This window comes from Onthophagus taurus, chromosome 6 (genome assembly GCF_036711975.1).
Source record: "Onthophagus taurus isolate NC chromosome 6, IU_Otau_3.0, whole genome shotgun sequence".
In the NCBI taxonomy this organism is placed as follows: Eukaryota; Metazoa; Arthropoda; class Insecta; order Coleoptera; family Scarabaeidae; genus Onthophagus; species Onthophagus taurus.
Window position 1 is genome coordinate 23,268,010 of NC_091971.1, and position 22,683 is coordinate 23,290,692.

The 22,683-nt window shown below is 33.6% G+C and overlaps 1 protein-coding gene and 1 long non-coding RNA gene across 2 annotated transcripts in view; both read right to left on the reverse strand.

The window, feature by feature from the left end:
* LOC139430264 (uncharacterized) overlaps positions 1-22,683 on the reverse strand; it is a 291,985-nt gene that overhangs the window by 35,906 nt on the left and 233,396 nt on the right. The window lies entirely within an intron of this gene.
* On the reverse strand, positions 5,185-5,778 carry LOC111420686 (uncharacterized). Its single transcript, XR_002707108.2, has 2 exons — positions 5,475-5,778; positions 5,185-5,406 (listed from the first exon to the last, which is right to left on the reverse strand). It is a non-coding gene; the product is annotated as an uncharacterized lncRNA (long non-coding RNA).

Below are 22,683 nucleotides of genomic sequence, written 5' to 3' on the forward strand. Positions count from 1 at the left end.
GTGTAAATTTTAATTTTTTTCCGTCATTTTTAAACGAGTTATGACGTTATCGACATTTTTATTACGGAATATGAAAGACGATGTTTTTTTGAATCTAGTACAGTCAGTATTAATATTGGTTACATCAGAAAATTTTCGAGAAAAATTACTTTAAAGTTTAACTACTTCAAATTTGATGACATGTAAAAATAGCATTAGCCATGAGTAAACCAACTATTTTAAACAATTTTCTAAGTGTCAAAAAATGATTTAGTAACTAGTTGACCTCCTTAATGCAACATTTCCTGATTGACTAAAACTTCTTAGATCATTAGTTGGTAAGCCTAGCTGTGATTAAATTTAAAAAGCATGGATATCTTCGATATTTCTCAAAGTCTGCCCGACCAAATGTTTCAAGGGAGGTTCAACAAAAGGTGGTTTTGGCTGGGCAAGGAATCCCTTATGTTACTGTTAGGGGTGTTGGGTCAAATTTGGCCATTAGTAAATCAACGGTTTATAAAATTTTAAATATTGCAAAATATTATTCCTATAAAGTAAACCTCATTCACGATTAATAAGTCGTGAGTAGTTTTTCCAACAACAATTTTGCTACGATGACGAAGACTTTGTCAAAAACATATTTTTTCCGACGAGGGAACATTCACATTGAGTGGTCAAGTAAATAGACAAAATTGTCGGTATTGGGCTACCCAAAATCTACATTGGGCAAGAAAGTCGCGCATCCAATATCCGCAAAAGATCAATGTGTGGAGCGAAATAGTATGTGATACTATCCTGAGTTCTTACTTTGTGAGGAAACCTTAGCTGGAGGGAGATGTTTAGGTTTTTTTCAAAACGATATCATAATGTTGTCCCACCTGAATTCCAATGGTAGTTATTCCAGCAAGGTGGCGCACCACCACACTTCAACAAGCTTTACTAAATCACTTTTTGACACTTAGGAAATTGTTTAAAAGAATTGATTACCATAGTCACTCATGTCTACTGCTATTTAATTTAATTTCTCCATAAGCTGTAATGATTTTATCGCCTATATCCGTTACTTTACGGACACACTGTATAAAAAGCTTGGGGTGTGTTTCCCTGGATATTTAGGGCCGGTTCAACAGTTGCAAGATTTGCAAGAATTTCTTGGTATAACTTTAAAAGTCAATTTCGTCAGTTAGTAAAGATCCATATATCAAGAACTATCCGATGAAAAAATTGCCGTGAGGTTTATTGTAATCAATAAACATTTCTACCTAATATTTCTATGTCCACTTTTGTATTGTACGCAGTTTCAACCGCCACTGGTAACAGATATATTCGATAAATTCATTAAATACAGTGTATGGAAAAATCGCTGAGACGGGTCTAAAAATTTAAATTTATTGCAATAATTTTATGGTGTACATTTAAAATTTTTTCTGCCATTTTTTTCGCCAAGAAAATTTTTGAGAAAAATTGCTTTAAGGTGGTTACACACGTAACTGCAAACTTGCCAAGCATGCATGATCAATCTTTTTGAACAAGCATGTAAAATTTCCCTTCGACAGCACACGATACAAGTATGCTTGAACAAGCGCCAGTTCGCGCTTGAACTATGTCGAACTCGGACGACGATGCGCTCGCACTGGCTGCTTTTTGCCTTCTCCATAAGAGAAAAACGCGGAAGAAGAAACGTGATATATGGTGTTAAGAGTGGTTAATGAAAAGAAAAACCTACTCCCATGTTAATTTACTACTATCCGTGCAAAAAGTCAAGGCCCCTCACTTTAGAGATCGATATCTTCGTAACCGCTCGATGGAAAAAATTGCGGCAAAGTTTATTGTAATCAGTGAACATTTCTGCGTATCACATGTTAATTTGGTCCGCGGTTTCTCTTTTATCGCGATTTAAGTGAAAAAAAGTACCTGACTTTTGAGAGTGCCAGCAACTTTGTCTACTTTGCGATTTTTTTTCTCCAAAACTATTTGACGAAAAAATTTCAAATTTGAACTGGTGGTAAACCGATGTGTTCTTAATGTGGGGCATTATTTTATCGATACTCGATGCGGTCATTTCGAAAACGACCTGGCGGATTTCAACGCGGTTTTTACCAAAATATATCAAATAATGTCGGTCGTCGGATTCCGTTATCAGTTTTTCAAAATTAGCCCTTATTGACAGTAAGTTATAATTTTTTATTTCTGAATGAAACGAATGTTTCCTTTTTGTTTCGAATTATAGGAGGAATTGTCAACAATCAAAAACTTACGACAGATTCGTCTAATGATAATATCATACTATCATTAGACGAATCTGTCGTAATTTAGATTAGATCAAGGTATTATGATTATTATCATCAAGCGTCCATTGTTGGACATAGACCTCCCCTATTCTGTTCCATTTGATTCTATTCTGTGCTGTCTGGTATCCACTCAAGCAACCGTTTTGTCCACTGCTCATTCTTCATTCTCGCGACGCGTCGAGACGTGACCACGACTTGATGACCACCAAGTTCCACTTAAGCTTTGCCACAATGTTGACCACCAGTTTATTTACGCCAGTTCTTCTTCATAGGTCTTCATTTCGTATGTAGTCCCTCAGAGTTAGACCCAGGATCGACCTCTCCATCTATCTTTGCGTTACTTGGACCCTCCTGGCAGTGGCTACCGTTAATGTTAAACTTTCGGAGCCTTTTGTCATAACTGGAAACACGCATTGACTGAAAGCCTTTCTTGGCCTTTTCTCTTGAAGATGTCCCTAGTTTCCCGTAGGCTGCCCATACGAGTGTAATCCTTCTGTTTAGTTCGCTTGTTTGATTATCTCTCGATACACGAACCTCATAGCCAAGATTGTTCATTGGAGCCCTAACAACTATATATTGGGACATAATAGAATTTATTATTTTAATATAATAGAATTATTTTGTTTTAATAAATTTTTCAAATGAATATCATTTGATTAGACAATTAACAACAATTTTGTCTAATGAACAACACAAAAAACAAAATACATATCCTATTACTTCTAATTAAACTAGAAAAATGTACATTTTGCCTTACATTAAAAGCAACTTCGTACATAGCTGTCAACCCTCTCAATCTCATTATCCCCAATGTTAGAGCTAGGAACAAGATTTATCATAAATTTTGATTTCTTTAGCCCGACCTTGCACACACCTCCTTTAAGTCGTTGAGCATTATTTTAATCTCTCCAAGGCTATCCGATATAAGAACTATATCGTCCGCGTAGTGCAAATTACTTAAGCATTTGCAATCAATGTTTATGCCTTTTTGGGTCCCATCTAGTTGACTGTGATGAACAATTTGGGTTCAACAGTGTATCGCCTTGTTTTACTCACAATCAGTACTTTACTACTTCTACTCTCTTCAGTACTTTCATGCAATTTTACCGTCATTGTAGCATTCGTGTAGATGTTATAAATAAGTTTGGTATATCGATAATCGACTCTGCATTCTTGAAGTGCTTGCAAAACTGCCATCAACTCAATTTAATTTAAATTTTATAAATATCTCTAAATACCCATCTTGGGTAAATACTCCCATGTATATATCCAGGAAATTTACCCTTGAAAATAAATACCCGGCTATTTCACAACACTGGTGTTTGGTGATTGAGGGTTGGTTAATCAATAAACTTCACTACAGAAGTTTTCAACATCTTCGGCCAGGTCTTTGTTTTCATATTTTATTTCTCCAATGCGTTAATTTCCATTTCCTTTATTTTCTTTGTTTGTGATAATTTTTTTTCTAATTCTCATTGAATATATTTATATATTCTTCTACGTGTTCATTGGTAGGAAATGTTTTGAGCTTATAAATTTATTCAAGTTTATTTACAGTATTTTAAGAAGATCGCCAATATATTCTTTCCACCCAATCACTTTTTCTTTTACGTCCATCCAGATTTTGTTGTTAGTGCCACTTAACTTAGGATCTCTTCGTTGTGTTTTTGTTTATTGGTAAGATCTTTTGATGTATTACATTTCCTTTGCACTTCTTTAATCTACTCGCAATGTTCTTTTAGCCACCTTTTTTGCTTTCTCGACAAACTCTTCAAATTTGTCTGTTTAGTGCTTTATATTTGTTAAGATTTTTATTTTTGTGTAATCACCTCTCGTTCATGAGTTGTAGAATTTTGGCATGTATAATTTTTTTTTTGTTTTTTTGCTACGTTTATACCGTATATCAGTATTTTAAGTGTCTTCAGTTGTTTTGAATTGATCCCAGCATATTTCTTGCATTCCTTGAAATCAGCAGTCTAATTTCTCTGCCATTTGAGCACAGAGCTCTGAGTTGTTTAGTAATGGAGTAATCAAAATGTGTGGTTTTGGAATAGATAGATGTGTGGAATAGAGGATGCATGGCGTGTTTGGAATTAAAAACGGATGAATAGTAAGGAATAAGAGCCTAACTGGACGCAATGAAGTTGGCAGCTAACAGAGAGGAGTGGAAAATTTTTGTTTCAAGCGGATACAATTACATAGAAAACTAGAGGTGAGAACCTCTAGTTTTCTATGTACTGACGAACATAAAGAGGATTGATTATAATGATAAAAAAGTTTTAACCCAATATTTAATTTATATAGAGTAGGCAACCCAAATAACCGAGTAATCAATTTCTTTAAAATACATAATTACATTCAAAAATTTTAGTTTTCTTCGATTAAATCATCCTTTTCTAATCGAAATATGAATTAGTAAATGTAAAATAACTCAATTCATCAAAAATACGGAAGAAAATATTATTTCAAGAAGATTGTTGGTTTGATTTGATTTATATTTGGCTAAAAAATAATTAAAAAAAAATTTATCTTTAAATTCATTAATTTAAAATTTTATTAAAGATTAAATATTTAAAATTTATAAATAAATATAAATAATTCTTAAAATAAATTTAGAATAATTGTTTGTTGTTAATTTGATTCATATTTAAAAATATACAGGACTTTGACAGCTTTTATCAGATTTTGACACTTAAATTTATTTATTTTGTGTAATTAAAGCTGATAAATACTTAACAAAAATATTAATATAAAATGATTATTTAATTTAAATTGAATTGTTAATAATTTTTAATTAATTTAATTTGATGTGTTTTAAGTACGAAGTACAAAACAACAAGAACAATGTACTCTAAAAGTTATTTTGTTTCTGGGAAGTTCCATTCCCGTTATATTACTTTCTTGAAACTCGTAATAACGAATAAAATGACGTGTACTTTTTATTCTTATCAAAAAAATGTAAAAGTCGATAACATTATTATGTACAAATTTGAGAAAATAAATTATGGTTCAACAACTCCGAGTTCAACAAAACTTTTCTTCTGAGTTCCTCTTTTCCACCAAATTTTTTCCGGTGGCATTATTGTATAATACTTGTATTTATAATTAATGGACATTAAATCAGATGGGGCAGCCTCTAAAAATCAATACAAATCAATTTAATTTCTTATTATTAATAACTTTAATGATGTGGTTATAACTTACCCAAATTATTAAAATAAATAAAGCACAAACAGCACCAAGAAAGTAGGACAATGAAACGGAACTGCATCCTCGAAAGAAATCTACTCAAGAACAACAACTTTGGTCTCTTTCGAACAATTCGAGCGTTAATCGGTAAATAAAGCTAAATTATTTCTCGGTAAATATTTATATACACGTTTTACATCCTTGGAATTTAACTCCAAGATAGTCAACGGTTTAAAAACCAATAGACCCACAGGTACGTACGTATATTTAAGAGGTTCTTTTCTCTTCTTATCGTTTCAGCTTAACGTTTACGATATTACGACCTGATTACTTGAAGGTTTATAAAACACTTGATTATTCTTTACAATTTTTTTATACATTTACTTTTTTGTACCAAACACAATAAGAGTATTAACATTAAAAAAGAAAAGTTATGGATCATTAGAATTGTATAAAAATAAAATTGGAAGTCATTTGAAGAATTTCTAGGAAGAATATTATAGAAAGAAATTATTATGTAATCAAAATTACATAATATTTCAACCATGTCATTGCTAATTAGTATTGTAACTTTCTTTGAGAAAGTGATTTTAAATGAGTGAATTTTATTTATGTGCTTTCCACATTTCAATTATTGTAGATAACTTCGACATTCTAAACATGTAATTCATTTTACTTCTACTTCACTAATACTTAGATAATATTTAGAACAATTATTGTAATAATTAAAACAAATAATAATGTTAATGATATTACACGTTGTTTTAGTTTATATTTAAAACAAACAGTAATTTTAGTTGTTTTACGTTTCCTTTTGGTTTATTTAATCAATTTTATGTTAATAATTGTTATCATTAAAAAACATTTAGAAAACATCGCCATAAATATTTCGCTAAGTTAATTTAAACACAAAATTTTTAATCTTCGGGTATAGTATTTAATTGACTCTGTTATAATAAAGCTATTACTTCTGCAATTAATCCTGCAGATAAAGTTAAAGTTAATTGCACACTTCCCCCTAAATATGTTGTCTAAAGGGGGAAGTTGTTGCAAACTATATGTTCCATGGATGAATTCTCGTATATAATATCTCGTATAAATATAGTCCATTCCACAAGTAATGCTAATGACTCATCGCTTAAAGCTGTACGACATTAGTTTTGAACATAAAGCACTTTTTATCTTGGTTTTAACTTGAAAACGAAAGCCGATACAATAAAAAGTTCCTCTTTATTTCCGGTTTTAAATTTAATTCTGAATAGAAAAGGAATAATAACGTTTTTTATATCTCCATTCGGTCTTGAGATATTGCGTACGATAATCATTGATTTAACGAAAATCTTCGGAATTAATGGATTTAAAAGAGAATATCTCAAAAATGAAAGCCGATACAATAAAAAGTGTCCCTTTATTTCCGATTTTAAATTTAGTTGTTAAGCGAAAAGAAAGAATAAATTTTTTTCATATCGCACTTAGTTCTTGAGATATTTCCTCCGACAATCATCGATCTAACGAAAATTTTCGGAATTAATGGATTTAAAAGGGAATATCTCAAAAACGAAAGCCAATACAATAAAAAGTTCATCTTTATTTTCGATGTTAAATATAATTCTGATTCGAAAAGGAATAATAACATTTTTTATATCTCCATTAGTTCTTGAGATATTTCCTCCGACAATCATCGATTTAACGAAAATCTTCGGAATTAGTGGATTTAAAAGGAAATATCTCAAAAACAAAAGCCGATACAATAAAAAGTGCCTGTTTATTTTCGATTTTAAATTTAATTCTGAATCGAAAAGGAATAATAACATTTTTTATATCTCCATTAGTTCTTGAGATATTTCCACCGACAATCATCGATTTAACGAAAATCTTCGGAATTAATGGATTTAAAAGAGAATATCTCAAAAACGAAAGCCGATACAATAAAAAGTGCCCATTTATTTTCGATTTTAAATTTAATTCTGAATCGAAAAGGAATAATACTTTTTATATCTCCATTAGTTCTTGAAATATTGTCTACGATTATAATCATTGACTTAGCGAAAATCTTCGGAATTAATGGATTTAAAAGAGAATATCTCAAAAACGAAAGCCGATACAATAAAAAGTTCCTCTTCATTTTCGAATTTAAATTTAATTCTGAATCGAAACGGAATAATAACATTTTTTATATCTCCATTACTTCATGAGATATTTCCTCCGACAATCATCGATTTAACGAAAATCTTCGGAATTAATAGATTTAAAAGGGAATATCTGAAAAACGAAAGCTGATACAATAAAAAGTTCCTCTTTATTTTCGATTTTAAATTTAATTCTGAATCGAAAAGGAATAATAACATTTTTTATATCTCCATTAGTTCTTGAGATATTTCCACCGACAATCATCGATTTAACGAAAATCTTCGGAATTAATAGATTTAAAAGAGAATATCTCAAAAACGAAAGCCGATACAATAAAAAGTGCCCATTTATTTTCGATTTTAAATTTAATTCTGAATCGAAAAGGAATAATACTTTTTATATCTCCATTAGTTCTTGAAATATTGTCTACGATTATAATCATTGACTTAGCGAAAATCTTCGGAATTAATGGATTTAAAAGAGAATATCTCAAAAACGAAAGCCGATACAATAAAAAGTTCCTCTTCATTTTCGAATTTAAATTTAATACTGAATCGAAACGGAATAATAACATTTTTTATATCTCCATTACTTCATGAGATATTTCCTCCGACAATCATCGATTTAACGAAAATCTTCGGAATTAATAGATTTAAAAGGGAATATCTGAAAAACGAAAGCTGATACAATAAAAAGTTCCTCTTTATTTTCGATTTTAAATTTAATTCTGAATCGAAACGGAATGATAACATTTTTATATCTCCATTAGTTCTTGAGGTATTGTCTACGATTATCATCGATTTAACGAAAATCTTCGGAATCAATAGATTTAAAAGGGAATATCTCAAAGATGCAAGCTGATACAATAAAAAGTTCCTCTTTATTTTCGATTTTAAATTTAATTCTGAATCGAAACGGAATGATAACATTTTTATATCTCCATTAGTTCTTGAGGTATTGTCTACGATAATCATCGATTTAACGAAAATCTTCGGAATCAATAGATTTAAAAGGGAATATCTCAAAGATGCAAGCTGATACAATAAAAAGTTCCTCTTTATTTTCGATTTTAAATTTAATTCTGAATCGAAACTGAATAACATTTTTATATCTCCATTGGTTCTTGAGGTATTATCTACCATAATCATTGATTTTACGAAAATCTTCGGAATTAATGGATGTAAAAGAGAATATCTCAAAAACGAAAGCCGATACAATAAAAAGTGAATGTTTATTTTCGATTTTAAATTTAATTCTGAATCGAAAAGGAATAATAACATTTTTTATATCTCCATTAGTTCTTGAAATATTTCCTCCGACAATCATTGATTTAACGAAAATCTTCGGAATTAATGTATTTAAAATAGAATATCTGAAAAACGAAAGCTGATACAATAAAAAGTTTCTCTTTATTTTCGATTTTAAATTTAATTCTGAATCGAAAAGGAATGATAACATTTTTTATATCTCCATTAGTTCTTGAGGTATTGTCTACGATAATCATTGATGTTACGAAAATCTTCGGAATTAATGGATTTAAAAGGGAATATCTCAAAAACCAAAGCCGATACAATAAAAAGTGCCTGTTTATTTTCGATTTTAAATTTAATTCTGAATTGAAAAGGAATAATAACATTTTTTGTATCTCCATTAGTTCTTGAAATATTTCCTCCGACAATCATTGATTTAACGAAAATCTTCGGAATTAATGGATTTAAAAGGAAATATCCCAAAAACGAAAGCCGATACAATAAAAAGTGCCCCTTTATTTTCGATTTTAAATTTAATTCTGAATCGAAAAGGAATAATAACATTTTCCCTATTTCGATTAGTTCGTGAGATATTGTCTACGATAATCATTGATATAACGAGAATCGAACCATTTATGAATGAAAAATTTTTTGTTTGAAATTACAACAGTTTTGCTCCCAGATAGCCGGCCAAATATGCACATCCGTATGCTGTGCGACATGTTGCACGGTTAAAATTAATAAGATAAAAATACGAGAAGATAAACCAAAATTTGTATTATTTTAAGATTAATTATTTTATTAATTTAACCATCCCCCAAATTGGTGGCAAATTAATCATCCCCCAAAACAACCCAACATGTTGGCCTTTCAATGCAAAAAATGTTACTTAGAAAATTTGATGCACGTTTTTAGGGGTCTTGAATCCATTTTATCTATTTATAAAAGTATATCTATATACTTAGTGAAACATATAAGTTGAGACGATCTAATAGCTCATAAATCATCAAATTTATCGAAAAAGTTAATAAAGCATTCATCATATAAAGGGGTAAAGTATTTAATATAAATTTTCAAATTCTACGGTTTACTTATAGCCCAAATAAAAAATAAAAGGTAAAATTTTGACTCATCTTTGAAGGCTCATAGCTTGAAAACAAAAGAGTTGCGACTCTACATTCATATAAAAAACTTCTGTTAATTTAGCAAGTACCACGTCCTAGTAAAGTTCCCCGATTAAAATCTGAACCACCTGTATATCCTGACAAAGTATCACTTCTTAAATCCTAATCGTTTAGGTAAATAACTATTTTATGCTTAATCTCACTCTATACAAACACCAAATAAAATCGGTGATTTTTAAAAATTTATATAAAACAACTTGTCTCCATGAAAACTTAAAATGTGGTACGACATAATCTCAAACAATCCTTTACAATCTTAAATAATTCATTGCTTAAATCCTAACCATTGCGGGGAAAATATTTTCATCCTCGACGTCACTAGACGTCACATCAAATGTTAGATTAGATGGATTAGAGATAGTGATTACTAGACTGATTAATGATTCTTAAAAATTTATATAAAATGAATGAAATCATCATGAAATCGTAAAATTTCTCTATAATCTCAAAATATTTCATTCTTTACATCTTAACCGTTTAGAAGAAAATAACATTTTTCCTTTTTTTTCCTCACTTTTAACAAATGTCAAATAAAATAGTAGATGGTTTATAAAAATTTATTTAAAAAGGATCGTTCGCCATGGAAACTTTAAATGTGGTATAACTTAACCTCAAATATTCCTCTACAACCTCAAGATGTTTTATTCCTTAAATCCTGATCGTTTCGGAGAAAACAATTTTCCTTAGCCTTATTTTTATTATATGTACAGTCAGAAAAAAGAGAGATGCGTCGACTTTCGTTCGTATAGGCCGTCCAAATTACATTTTCAGGGTTCATTTTACATACTGTATTGTATATCAAGATCCGTTGAGTATTGGTTATAAGGTTATCCAACTCGAACAAATTGACGTTGACGAAGTGAGGTAGGAAACGTGACGTCATTGGAGTAAAAGTATAATATAATATACAAGCTGCCCATTATGTATGGAATATAGTATATACAGGTGTTTCAGGTTTTTGTAGCAGGACTTTAACAGTCGATAGATCTTTTAAAATTAATACAAAAACTTCATATAAACATAGGTCGAGAAACCCTTTGTTTTGCAGATACAGGTGTACAAATTAAATTTTTAAATTGATTTTTATTTAATATTACTCGTGTATTTCAACCGATTCTTTTCATATTTGGTGTACGGAGGTTTTTTGGCATGAGAAAAACGATTATGGAGTCCGTTTTACTATAGCCGGTAGAGGGCTCTGTATACGCTCTGTAACGTATTCTTTACGGATTAAAATAACGATAACTTTTCTGACAGTATACTTCTTGGCTTTTTGAATAAAAATTCTTATACTCGGTACTTTTTTAAGCAAAAACTTTACTCTTATCAAAATGCGCTAAAGTTGATCGTTTTCAAGATAATCCGCGGATTGTTAAAGATAGGTATAATAATGATTGCCATTGAAACAAAGTAAGTAAGTTCACTAATGTTTAGACATCAGTTGAGTAATTAGTAGGTAGTTTATTGCATCAAGTATCAAATCACCAGTAGTTGTTGATCAGTGTTAAATTAATGTTTCTTATTCCTAATCGTGTTAAATTGTTTTTTTTTATTTTTTGTTTGCTGCATAAAACTTTATAAAATGCCGTTTATTTTTCCTAATCAAGAGTTAACGGATATTCATTTTGAATATGGGTTTGCAAACGGAAATTCAGCAGAAGTAGCCCTAGAGTATAGGAGACGATATCCAAATAGAAGACATCCGTATCCTTCTGTGTTTGTGATAGTACATAGACAAAGAGTTGAACAAGGGATAAATAATGACGGGTAGATCGTAATAATGACAATGTTAGACTGCAAAGAAACTTTAGAAGAAGAATTTTGCGTGAGTTCGACAGAGACAGAGACCACTACGAGAGTTAGAAGAGTTTCGAATGCCTTACGAATTTCTAGGGCGCGTGTTTATCGTTTTTTAAAACATGATCATAGACATGCTTATCATTTACAACCCTTGCAAAGATTGCAACCAGGCGATGAAGAACGTCGTGTAACGTTTTGTCGGTGGATCGCTAAAGCATCAGCCAACAATCGAGATTTTTGAAATAATGTAAATAATGAATCGTTTCACAAGACATGGGATTGTAAACTTTCACAATTTACATGTTTTGTATCCCTACGCAATTCGGCTACGAAACTTCCAACATGAACTTAGTGTCAACGTCTGGATAGGTGCTTATAATAATCATCTTGTCGGGCTATACTTTTTGCCACCACAACTAACCGCTGCGGCGTTCTTGTAATTTTTGGTAGCTGAACATGCCAATATGTGGGATGACATTGATTTAGCTGTAAGAAGAAAGGCCTGATTTCAACTTGATGATTGTCCAACTTATCATGGTAGGGTGGTAAGAAATTGTCTAGACAACCATTTCTTGCAAGATGGATTGGTCGTGATGGACCAGTCGCATGGCCCCACGATCTGCATATCTTAATGCTTTATACTTTTTTGTGTGGAGATATTTGAAAGGAAAATTGTATGAGACACCTGTTCCCACAAGGAGAGAGACATAAGGCATAAGGCCGTTCTTAAATACCATTACTCGATAGTAATTCGTCGGTCAGAATTATGCAAGCAAAATTTTTTACATTCTCAACAATTTCTTTAATTTTTTGCTTTTATTATTTAGATTAAAAAACATTACTAAACTAAAACATTAGTTAATTTACCTACTTTGTTTCCATGACCCACATTATTTTAACTATCTTTAACTATTGGTACTTTTTTGTATCTTTAGTATTTTCGTTAAAGTTAATAGTTTCCGTGTAAAAAAATAAAATATCGTGTCGTGTACCGCTATGTGCCGCCATGTTTAGCTAAAATTATTCTAACAGTTAGCTCTGAGAACTTGTAAGATTCATTTACGGTGACTCCTCATAATTGTTGATGATTAATAATAATTTTTTACTGTTATTAAGCAAGAGTATCAATTTTTTAATATTGTTTAAAACAACGTGATTTGTTCAGACAGACATTCATCTTATTTATGGTTTTTCTATAAAAATCACAATAGTAGTAAAGTAGTAAGTAAGTGCACAACTTCCATAGCCAGCTATAAAGAAATTTTTTTTATTATTGCAGCTCTTTGCAGTACAATGTAGCATATTTTATTTTTTTATGCTAAAACTATTATCTTTAAGGTAAAACTAAAGAGACAAAAAAGTACTAATAATGAAAAAGCTTTACAACCCATATTTTTTTTATGTTAATAATCCATGGCGTTAAAAAGTTGTTATAAAAAAATCGAAGGGGTTACGAATGTCATCCCCTTAGAGGGCGCTAGGGAAGTTTAAGGTATGCTTGAAAATAAGGTCTTAACTAGTAGTAACTACGTACAAAGTTTCAAATTACGGTTTACTTACAGCCGAAATACAAAACAAAATGTAAATTTTTGGCTCAATTTTGATAGCTCATAGCTCGAAAACAAACGAGTTGCGACCCTACATTTATACAGGGTGGTCAATTTAACGTGAGACAAGCGATTGTCTCGAAAACGGTTCATTTTACATAAAAATGAATCAAATGAAAGTTGTTCTGTGCGAAGGGGGAAACCATTTGACGATAAAAATTTTTGACCATGACCTTATTTTCAAGGTTATATGAAGGTCACGGCCAATTTTTTAAATGGCACCCTATGTTTTTGATTGCAAAATCTGAATCTATGGATAAAAGTAAAATAATTAAAAAAATGTGTGGTTTTGTCAGTACGACGGCTAAACATCTTTTGTAGACAAAATCTAAACAATTTTTTTATTCAAATAATTTTAAATATTATTAAATATTATTTTATTTATTACATCTTAAAAGGTTTTCTTGTCTACTATTTCTGCATTCATTTCTTATCCGCTCTTTCATGTTTTCTGGCGTAGTCGGTACTTCGCGATAAACATTATCCTTAAGGGCGCCCCACAAAAAAAAATCAAGAGGTGTTAAATCAGGTGATCTGGCAGGCCAGGAAATTCCCTTCCAATCCATCGCCCAGGATAATCCCGATCTAAAGCTTCACGTGCAATATGTGAAAAATGTGCTGGACACATCATTTTGCAGCCACATATTTTGTCTTTCTTCCCTGCTCAAATCTACAAGCAACATTGGTAAGACGTCATCTAAAAAATTTCGGTACTTCTACCCTTTAGGCATACCATCAATAAAGTATGGACCGATCAATTGCCACACCAAACATTAACCGACCAAGGTTGTTGATGTTCTACTTCACGCAACCATCTCGGATTTTCAACGCTCCAATAGTGCATGTTATGTCTATTGACTTGTCCATTGTTTGTAAAAGTAGACTCCTCCGAAAATAGCAAAGAAACTGACGTCCAACCGCATTCGTTCTTCTGCCCATTGACAAAATATTAATATAATAATGTGATATGGGTGATACTTGTGGCGCTTGAATATTCTTAAAATGTTGGTCTTCGATATTCCGGCGTCAATTGCAAGTCGTTGAGTGTTAACTTGAGTACTGCAATTTCCTTTTCTTCCGTAGTTACAGTTGCACGCTAAGTTCTTTTTCTTGATTAAATATTTCCAGTGTTCGTGAAATCATTCACAACTCTGTAAAAGGCACTTCTCGAAGGCGTATTTCGAGCAAGAAAACGTTCTGTATGCAAAGCTATACTATCAGCAACTTTTCTGCCACTTTCTCCATAAATAAAAATTATTTCAACTTTTTCTGCCACACTTAGGGCCGGTTTATCAATACCTAGTTAAGACGATTTATCTGTCAATTAAAATTGTAGCTGATAGATAACGTCGACGAATCGTTTATCCACCCGTAGTTTAGGGTAATCTTATAGATAAATATGACATTTGGTTACCCACCAGATTGATGTACTGGTTAAGGGTTTACCTATTAGATATTGTCAAAAAAATGTGAGCACAAGTTTGGTTGCTTGGTGAAAGTAAATGACAATAAAATCAAAATAAAACGTCAAAAATAAATTAAGCTTATAATTGTGGTGATGGATAAACAAGAGAAAGAAAAGATCATCAAATTTTAGTGCAGCAGAAAAGAACTTGCTGATGGATTTGGCAAACGAATATAAAAATGTTATAGAAAATAAATAATAATCTAGTAATTAAAAAAAAAAATAATATAATCTATAATCTAATACAGTATAATCTCGTCTCAATTTTAACCAAGATTGACAAAACTGTGTCTTTTTTTAACCGAAATCTAACAAAAAACGTGGTCGTCCAACTCCTCAAAGTGGTTTCGACTTTTGTCTTTCTTTTATAATTTATTATATGGTCGTCGTTTATAATTTAAGAGTTGGACAATATCCTCATCTTTATCGCTGTCTAATAAATATATGTGGCTGAAGTTAGATTCATATTCGAATCTGTACCAGATTCAGATTCATAAAATTACAGTTGACCAGACAAGTATTGAACATATCAATTGAAAAATCGTTTTCTGAAACTACAGAAGTTGTAGCAATCTGCGACTACCCTGGATAATTCGAATAGACCCTCTAGTATGTTCCCTGTCTACCCTCACCCTCAGATTTGCCGTAGGGGCCGAGGGGTTCCTCGTTTTCAATAGCATACTTAGATATTATTTTCTCAATAACTAGAGACTGCAGCACCCTGATACTAGTCTAGATTATTGCATTAGGTCCTCTGGTATCTTTCTAGCCCACCAGCACCCCCAGATTTGCCGTAATGGCCGAGGGGTGAATTTTTTAATATTACTCGTTTTCAATATCAAATGTAAACATTATTTTCTCAATAATTAGAGACTGCAGCACCCTGATACTAGTCTAGATTATTGCATTAGGTCCTCTGGTATCTTTCTAGCATACCAGCACCCCCAGATTTGCCGTAGGGGCCGAGGGGTGAATTTTTTAATATTACTCGTTTTCAATATCAAATTTAAACTTTATTTTCTCAATAACTAGAGACTGCAGCACCCTGGGACTAGTTTAGATTATTGCATTAGGTCCTCTGGTATCCTTCTAGCCCATCAGCACCCCCAGATTTGCCGTAGGAGCCGAAGGGTGAATTTTTCAATATTCCTCGTTTTTAATATCAAATGTAAAAATTATTTTCTCAATAACTAGAAACTGCAGCACCCTGGGACTAGTCTAGATTATTGCATTAGGTCCTCTGGTATCCTTGTAGCCCATCAGCACCCCCAGATTTGCCGTAGGGGCTGAAGGGTGAATTTTTCAATATTCCTCGTTTTCAATAGCAAAGTTAAAAATTATTTTCTCAATTACTAGAGACTGCAGCACCCTGGGACTAGTCTAGATAATTGTATTAGGTCCTCTGGTATCTTTCTAGCCCATCAGCACCCCCAGATTTGCCGTAGGAGCCGAAGGGTGAATTTTTCAATATTCCTCGTTTTCAATATCAAATGTAAACATTATTTTCTCAATAATTAGAGACTGCAGCACCCTGATACTAGTCTAGATTATTGCATTAGGTCCTCTGGTATCTTTCTAGCATACCAGCACCCCCAGATTTGCCGTAGGGGCCGAGGGGTGAATTTTTTAATATTACTCGTTTTCAATATCAAATTTAAACTTTATTTTGTCAATAACTAGAGACTGCAGCTCCCTGGGACTAGTTTAGATTATTGCATTAGGTCCTCTGGTATCCTTCTAGCCCATCAGCACCCCCAGATTTGCCGTAGGAGCCGAAGGGTGAATTTTTCAATATTCCTCGTTTTCAATATCAAATGTAAAAATTATTTTCTCAATAATTAGAGACTGCAGCACCCTGATACTAGTCTAGATTATTGCATTAGGTCCTCTGGTATCTTTCTAGCCCATCAGCACCCCCAGATTTGCCGTAGGAGCCGAAGGGTGAATTTTTCAATATTCCTCGTTTTCAATATCAAATGTAAACATTATTTTCTCAATAATTAGAGACTGCAGCACCCTGATACTAGTCTAGATTATTGCATTAGGTCCTCTGGTATCTTTCTAGCATACCAGCACCCCCAGATTTGCCGTAGGGGCCGAGGGGTGAATTTTTTAATATTACTCGTTTTCAATATCAAATTTAAACTTTATTTTCTCAATAACTAGAGACTGCAGCTCCCTGGGACTAGTTTAGATTATTGCATTAGGTCCTCTGGTATCCTTCTAGCCCATCAGCACCCCCAGATTTGCCGTAGGAGCCGAAGGGTGAATTTTTCAATATTCCTCGTTTTCAATATCAAATGTAAAAATTATTTTCTCAATAACTAGAAACTGCAGCACCCTGGGACTAGTCTAGATTATTGCATTAGGTCCTCTGGTATCCTTGTAGCCCATCAGCACCCCCAAATTTGCCGTAGGGGCCGAAGGGTGAATTTTTCAATATTTCTCGTTTTCAGTATCAAATGTAAAAATTATTTTCTCAATAACTAGAAACTGCAGCACCCTGGGACTAGTCTATATTATTGCATTATGTCCTCTAGTATCCTTCTAGTCCACTCGCACCCCCAGATTTGCCGTAGGAGCCGAAGGGTGAATTTTTTAAAATTCCTCGTTTTCAATAGCAAAATTAAAAATTATTTTCTAGACTAGACTAAAAGAACTAAAGACTACAGCGCCCTGGGACTGGTCTAGATTATTATATTCAAAACTTATTCAATATTTAGTTTGATTTGAAAGTATAATTTTCATATGGCTTTTACTTCTTTATTAATGAAACTTGAACGACACTTTTCAAAATTTTTAGACACATTAAAGCATTTAAATTAATTTTTTATATTGTTTTTTGTATTTGTTTTTTATATTATATGTTTTTTATATTGACACGGCTCTACCTGTAACGTCGGTAGCTGTGCCTTACTTATAAAGGTTTCATTATCAGTAGAGGGTTCTGATAAATGTTCTTCATCTAATCTATCATGAATATTACTAAATAATGAAACGTTAGAAACAAGTAGCTGCGATATAGTTGGCGACGAACGTTTTAGAATGGGGCTGTTACTATTTAGTATTATAGTTTCATTTGCATTAGTAGATCTTTCTTTTATTTCAATGTTATTATATAGAAGTAAAAGCAATACGAAATTATAATATCAAACAAAATATTACATCAATTTTAAATATAATAATCTAGACTAGTATCAGGGTGCTGCAGTCTCTAATTATTGAGAAAATAATGTTTACATTTGATATTGAAAACGAGTAATATTAAAAAATTCACCCCTCGGCCCCTACGGCAAATCTGGGGGTGCTGGTGGGCTAGAAAGATACCAGAGGACCTAATGCAATAATCTAGACTAGTATCAGGGTGCTGCAGTCTCTAATTATTGAGAAAATAATTTTTACATTTGATATTGAAAACGAGGAATATTGAAAAATTCACCCTTCGGCTCCTACGGCAAATCTGGGGGTGCTGATGGGCTAGAAGGATACCAGAGGACCTAATGCAATAATCTAGACTAGTATCAGGGTGCTGCAGTCTCTAATTATTGAGAAAATAATGTTTACATTTGATATTGAAAACGAGTAATATTAAAAAATTCACCCCTCGGCCCCTACGGCAAATCGGGGGGTGCTGGTGGGCTAGAAAGATACCAGAGGACCTAATGCAATAATCTAGACTAGTATCAGGGTGCTGCAGTCTCTAATTATTGAGAAAATAATGTTTACATTTGATATTGAAAACGAGTAATATTAAAAAATTCACCCCTCGGCCCCTACGGCAAATCTGGGGGTGCTGGTGGGCTAGAAAGATACCAGAGGACCTAATGCAATAATCTAGACTAGTATCAGGGTGCTGCAGTCTCTAATTATTGAGAAAATAATTTTTACATTTGATATTGAAAACGAGGAATATTGAAAAATTCACCCTTCGGCTCCTACGGCAAATCTGGGGGTGCTGATGGGCTAGAAGGATACCAGAGGACCTAATGCAATAATCTAAACTAGTCCCAGGGAGCTGCAGTCTCTAGTTATTGAGAAAATAAAGTTTAAATTTGATATTGAAAACGAGTAATATTAAAAAATTCACCCCTCGGCCCCTACGGCAAATCTGGGGGTGCTGGTATGCTAGAAAGATACCAGAGGACCTAATGCAATAATCTAGACTAGTATCACGGTGCTGCAGTCTCTAATTATTGAGAAAATAATGTTTACATTTGATATTGAAAACGAGGAATATTGAAAAATTCACCCTTCGGCTCCTACGGCAAATCTGGGGGTGCTGATGGGCTAGAAGGATACCAGAGGACCTAATACAATTATCTAGACTAGTCCCAGGGTGCTGCAGTCTCTAGTAATTGAGAAAATAATTTTTAACTTTGCTATTGAAAACGAGGAATATTGAAAAATTCACCCTTCAGCCCCTACGGCAAATCTGAGGGTGCTGATGGGCTACAAGGATACCAGAGGACCTAATGCAATAATCTAGACTAGTCCCAGGGTGCTGCAGTTTCTAGTTATTGAGAAAATAATTTTTACATTTGATATTGAAAACGAGGAATATTGAAAAATTCACCTTTCGGTCCCTACGGCAAATTTGGGGGTGCTGATGGGCTAGAAGGATACCAGAGGACGTAATGCAATAATCTAGACTAGTTCCAGGGTGCTGCAGTCTCTAGTAATTGAGAAAATTATGTTTAAATTTGCTATTGAAAACAAGGAATATTAAAAAATTCACCCCTCGGCCCCTACGGCAAATCTGGGATTGCTGGTGTGCTAGAAGGATACCAGAGGAACTAATGCAATAATCTAGACTATTCCCAGGGTGCTGCAGTCTCTAGTTATTGAGAAAATAATGTTTACATTTGATATTGAAAACGAGGAATATTGAAAAATTCACCCTTCGGCCCCTACGGCAAATCTGGGGATGCTGATGGGCTAGAAGGATACCAGAGGACCTAATGCAATAATCTAGACTAGTATCAGGGTGCTGCAGTCTCTAATTATTGAGAAAATAATGTTTACATTTGATATTGAAAACGAGTAATATTAAAAAATTCACCCCTCGGCCCCTACGGCAAATCTGGGGGTGCTGGTGGGCTAGAAAGATACCAGAGGACCTAATGCAATAATCTAGACTAGTATCAGGGTGCTGCAGTCTCTAATTATTGAGAAAATAATGTTTACATTTGATATTGAAAACGAGTAATATTAAAAAATTCACCCCTCGGCCCCTACGGCAAATCTGGGGGTGCTGGTGGGCTAGAAAGATACCAGAGGACCTAATGCAATAATCTAGACTAGTATCAGGGTGCTGCAGTCTCTAATTATTGAGAAAATAATTTTTACATTTGATATTGAAAACGAGGAATATTGAAAAATTCACCCTTCGGCTCCTACGGCAAATCTGGGGGTGCTGATGGGCTAGAAGGATACCAGAGGACCTAATGCAATAATCTAAACTAGTCCCAGGGAGCTGCAGTCTCTAGTTATTGAGAAAATAAAGTTTAAATTTGATATTGAAAACGAGTAATATTAAAAAATTCACCCCTCGGCCCCTACGGCAAATCTGGGGGTGCTGGTATGCTAGAAAGATACCAGAGGACCTAATGCAATAATCTAGACTAGTATCACGGTGCTGCAGTCTCTAATTATTGAGAAAATAATGTTTACATTTGATATTGAAAACGAGGAATATTGAAAAATTCACCCTTCGGCTCCTACGGCAAATCTGGGGGTGCTGATGGGCTAGAAGGATACCAGAGGACCTAATACAATTATCTAGACTAGTCCCAGGGTGCTGCAGTCTCTAGTAATTGAGAAAATAATTTTTAACTTTGCTATTGAAAACGAGGAATATTGAAAAATTCACCCTTCAGCCCCTACGGCAAATCTGGGGGTGCTGATGGGCTACAAGGATACCAGAGGACCTAATGCAATAATCTAGACTAGTCCCAGGGTGCTGCAGTTTCTAGTTATTGAGAAAATAATTTTTACATTTGATATTGAAAACGAGGAATATTGAAAAATTCACCTTTCGGTCCCTACGGCAAATTTGGGGGTGCTGATGGGCTAGAAGGATACCAGAGGACGTAATGCAATAATCTAGACTAGTTCCAGGGTGCTGCAGTCTCTAGTAATTGAGAAAATTATGTTTAAATTTGCTATTGAAAACAAGGAATATTAAAAAATTCACCCCTCGGCCCCTACGGCAAATCTGGGATTGCTGGTGTGCTAGAAGGATACCAGAGGAACTAATGCAATAATCTAGACTATTCCCAGGGTGCTGCAGTCTCTAGTTATTGAGAAAATAATGTTTACATTTGATATTGAAAACGAGGAATATTGAAAAATTCACCCTTCGGCCCCTACGGCAAATCTGGGGATGCTGATGGGCTAGAAGGATACCAGAGGACCTAATGCAATAATCTAGACTAGTATCAGGGTGCTGCAGTCTCTAATTATTGAGAAAATAATGTTTACATTTGATATTGAAAACGAGTAATATTAAAAAATTCACCCCTCGGCCCCTACGGCAAATCTGGGGGTGCTGGTGGGCTAGAAAGATACCAGAGGACCTAATGCAATAATCTAGACTAGTATCAGGGTGCTGCAGTCTCTAATTATTGAGAAAATAATGTTTACATTTGATATTGAAAACGAGTAATATTAAAAAATTCACCCCTCGGCCCCTACGGCAAATCTGGGGGAGCTGGTGAGCTAGAAAGATACCAGAGGACCTAATGCAATAATCTAGACTAGTATCAGGGTGCTGCAGTCTCTAATTATTGAGAAAATAATGTTTACATTTGATATTGAAAACGAGTAATATTAAAAAATTCACCCCTCGGCCCCTACGGCAAATCTGGGGGTGCTGGTGGGCTAGAAAGATACCAGAGGACCTAATGCAATAATCTAGACTAGTATCAGGGTGCTGCAGTCTCTAATTATTGAGAAAATAATGTTTACATTTGATATTGAAAACGAGTAATATTAAAAAATTCACCCCTCGGCCCCTACGGCAAATCTGGGGGTGCTGGTGGGCTAGAAAGATACCAGAGGACCTAATGCAATAATCTAGACTAGTATCAGGGTGCTGCAGTCTCTAATTATTGAGAAAATAATTTTTACATTTGATATTGAAAACGAGGAATATTGAAAAATTCACCCTTCGGCTCCTACGGCAAATCTGGGGGTGCTGATGGGCTAGAAGGATACCAGAGGACCTAATGCAATAATCTAAACTAGTCCCAGGGAGCTGCAGTCTCTAGTTATTGAGAAAATAAAGTTTAAATTTGATATTGAAAACGAGTAATATTAAAAAATTCACCCCTCGGCCCCTACGGCAAATCTGGGGGTGCTGGTATGCTAGAAAGATACCAGAGGACCTAATGCAATAATCTAGACTAGTATCACGGTGCTGCAGTCTCTAATTATTGAGAAAATAATGTTTACATTTGATATTGAAAACGAGGAATATTGAAAAATTCACCCTTCGGCTCCTACGGCAAATCTGGGGGTGCTGATGGGCTAGAAGGATACCAGAGGACCTAATACAATTATCTAGACTAGTCCCAGGGTGCTGCAGTCTCTAGTAATTGAGAAAATAATTTTTAACTTTGCTATTGAAAACGAGGAATATTGAAAAATTCACCCTTCAGCCCCTACGGCAAATCTGGGGGTGCTGATGGGCTACAAGGATACCAGAGGACCTAATGCAATAATCTAGACTAGTCCCAGGGTGCTGCAGTTTCTAGTTATTGAGAAAATAATTTTTACATTTGATATTGA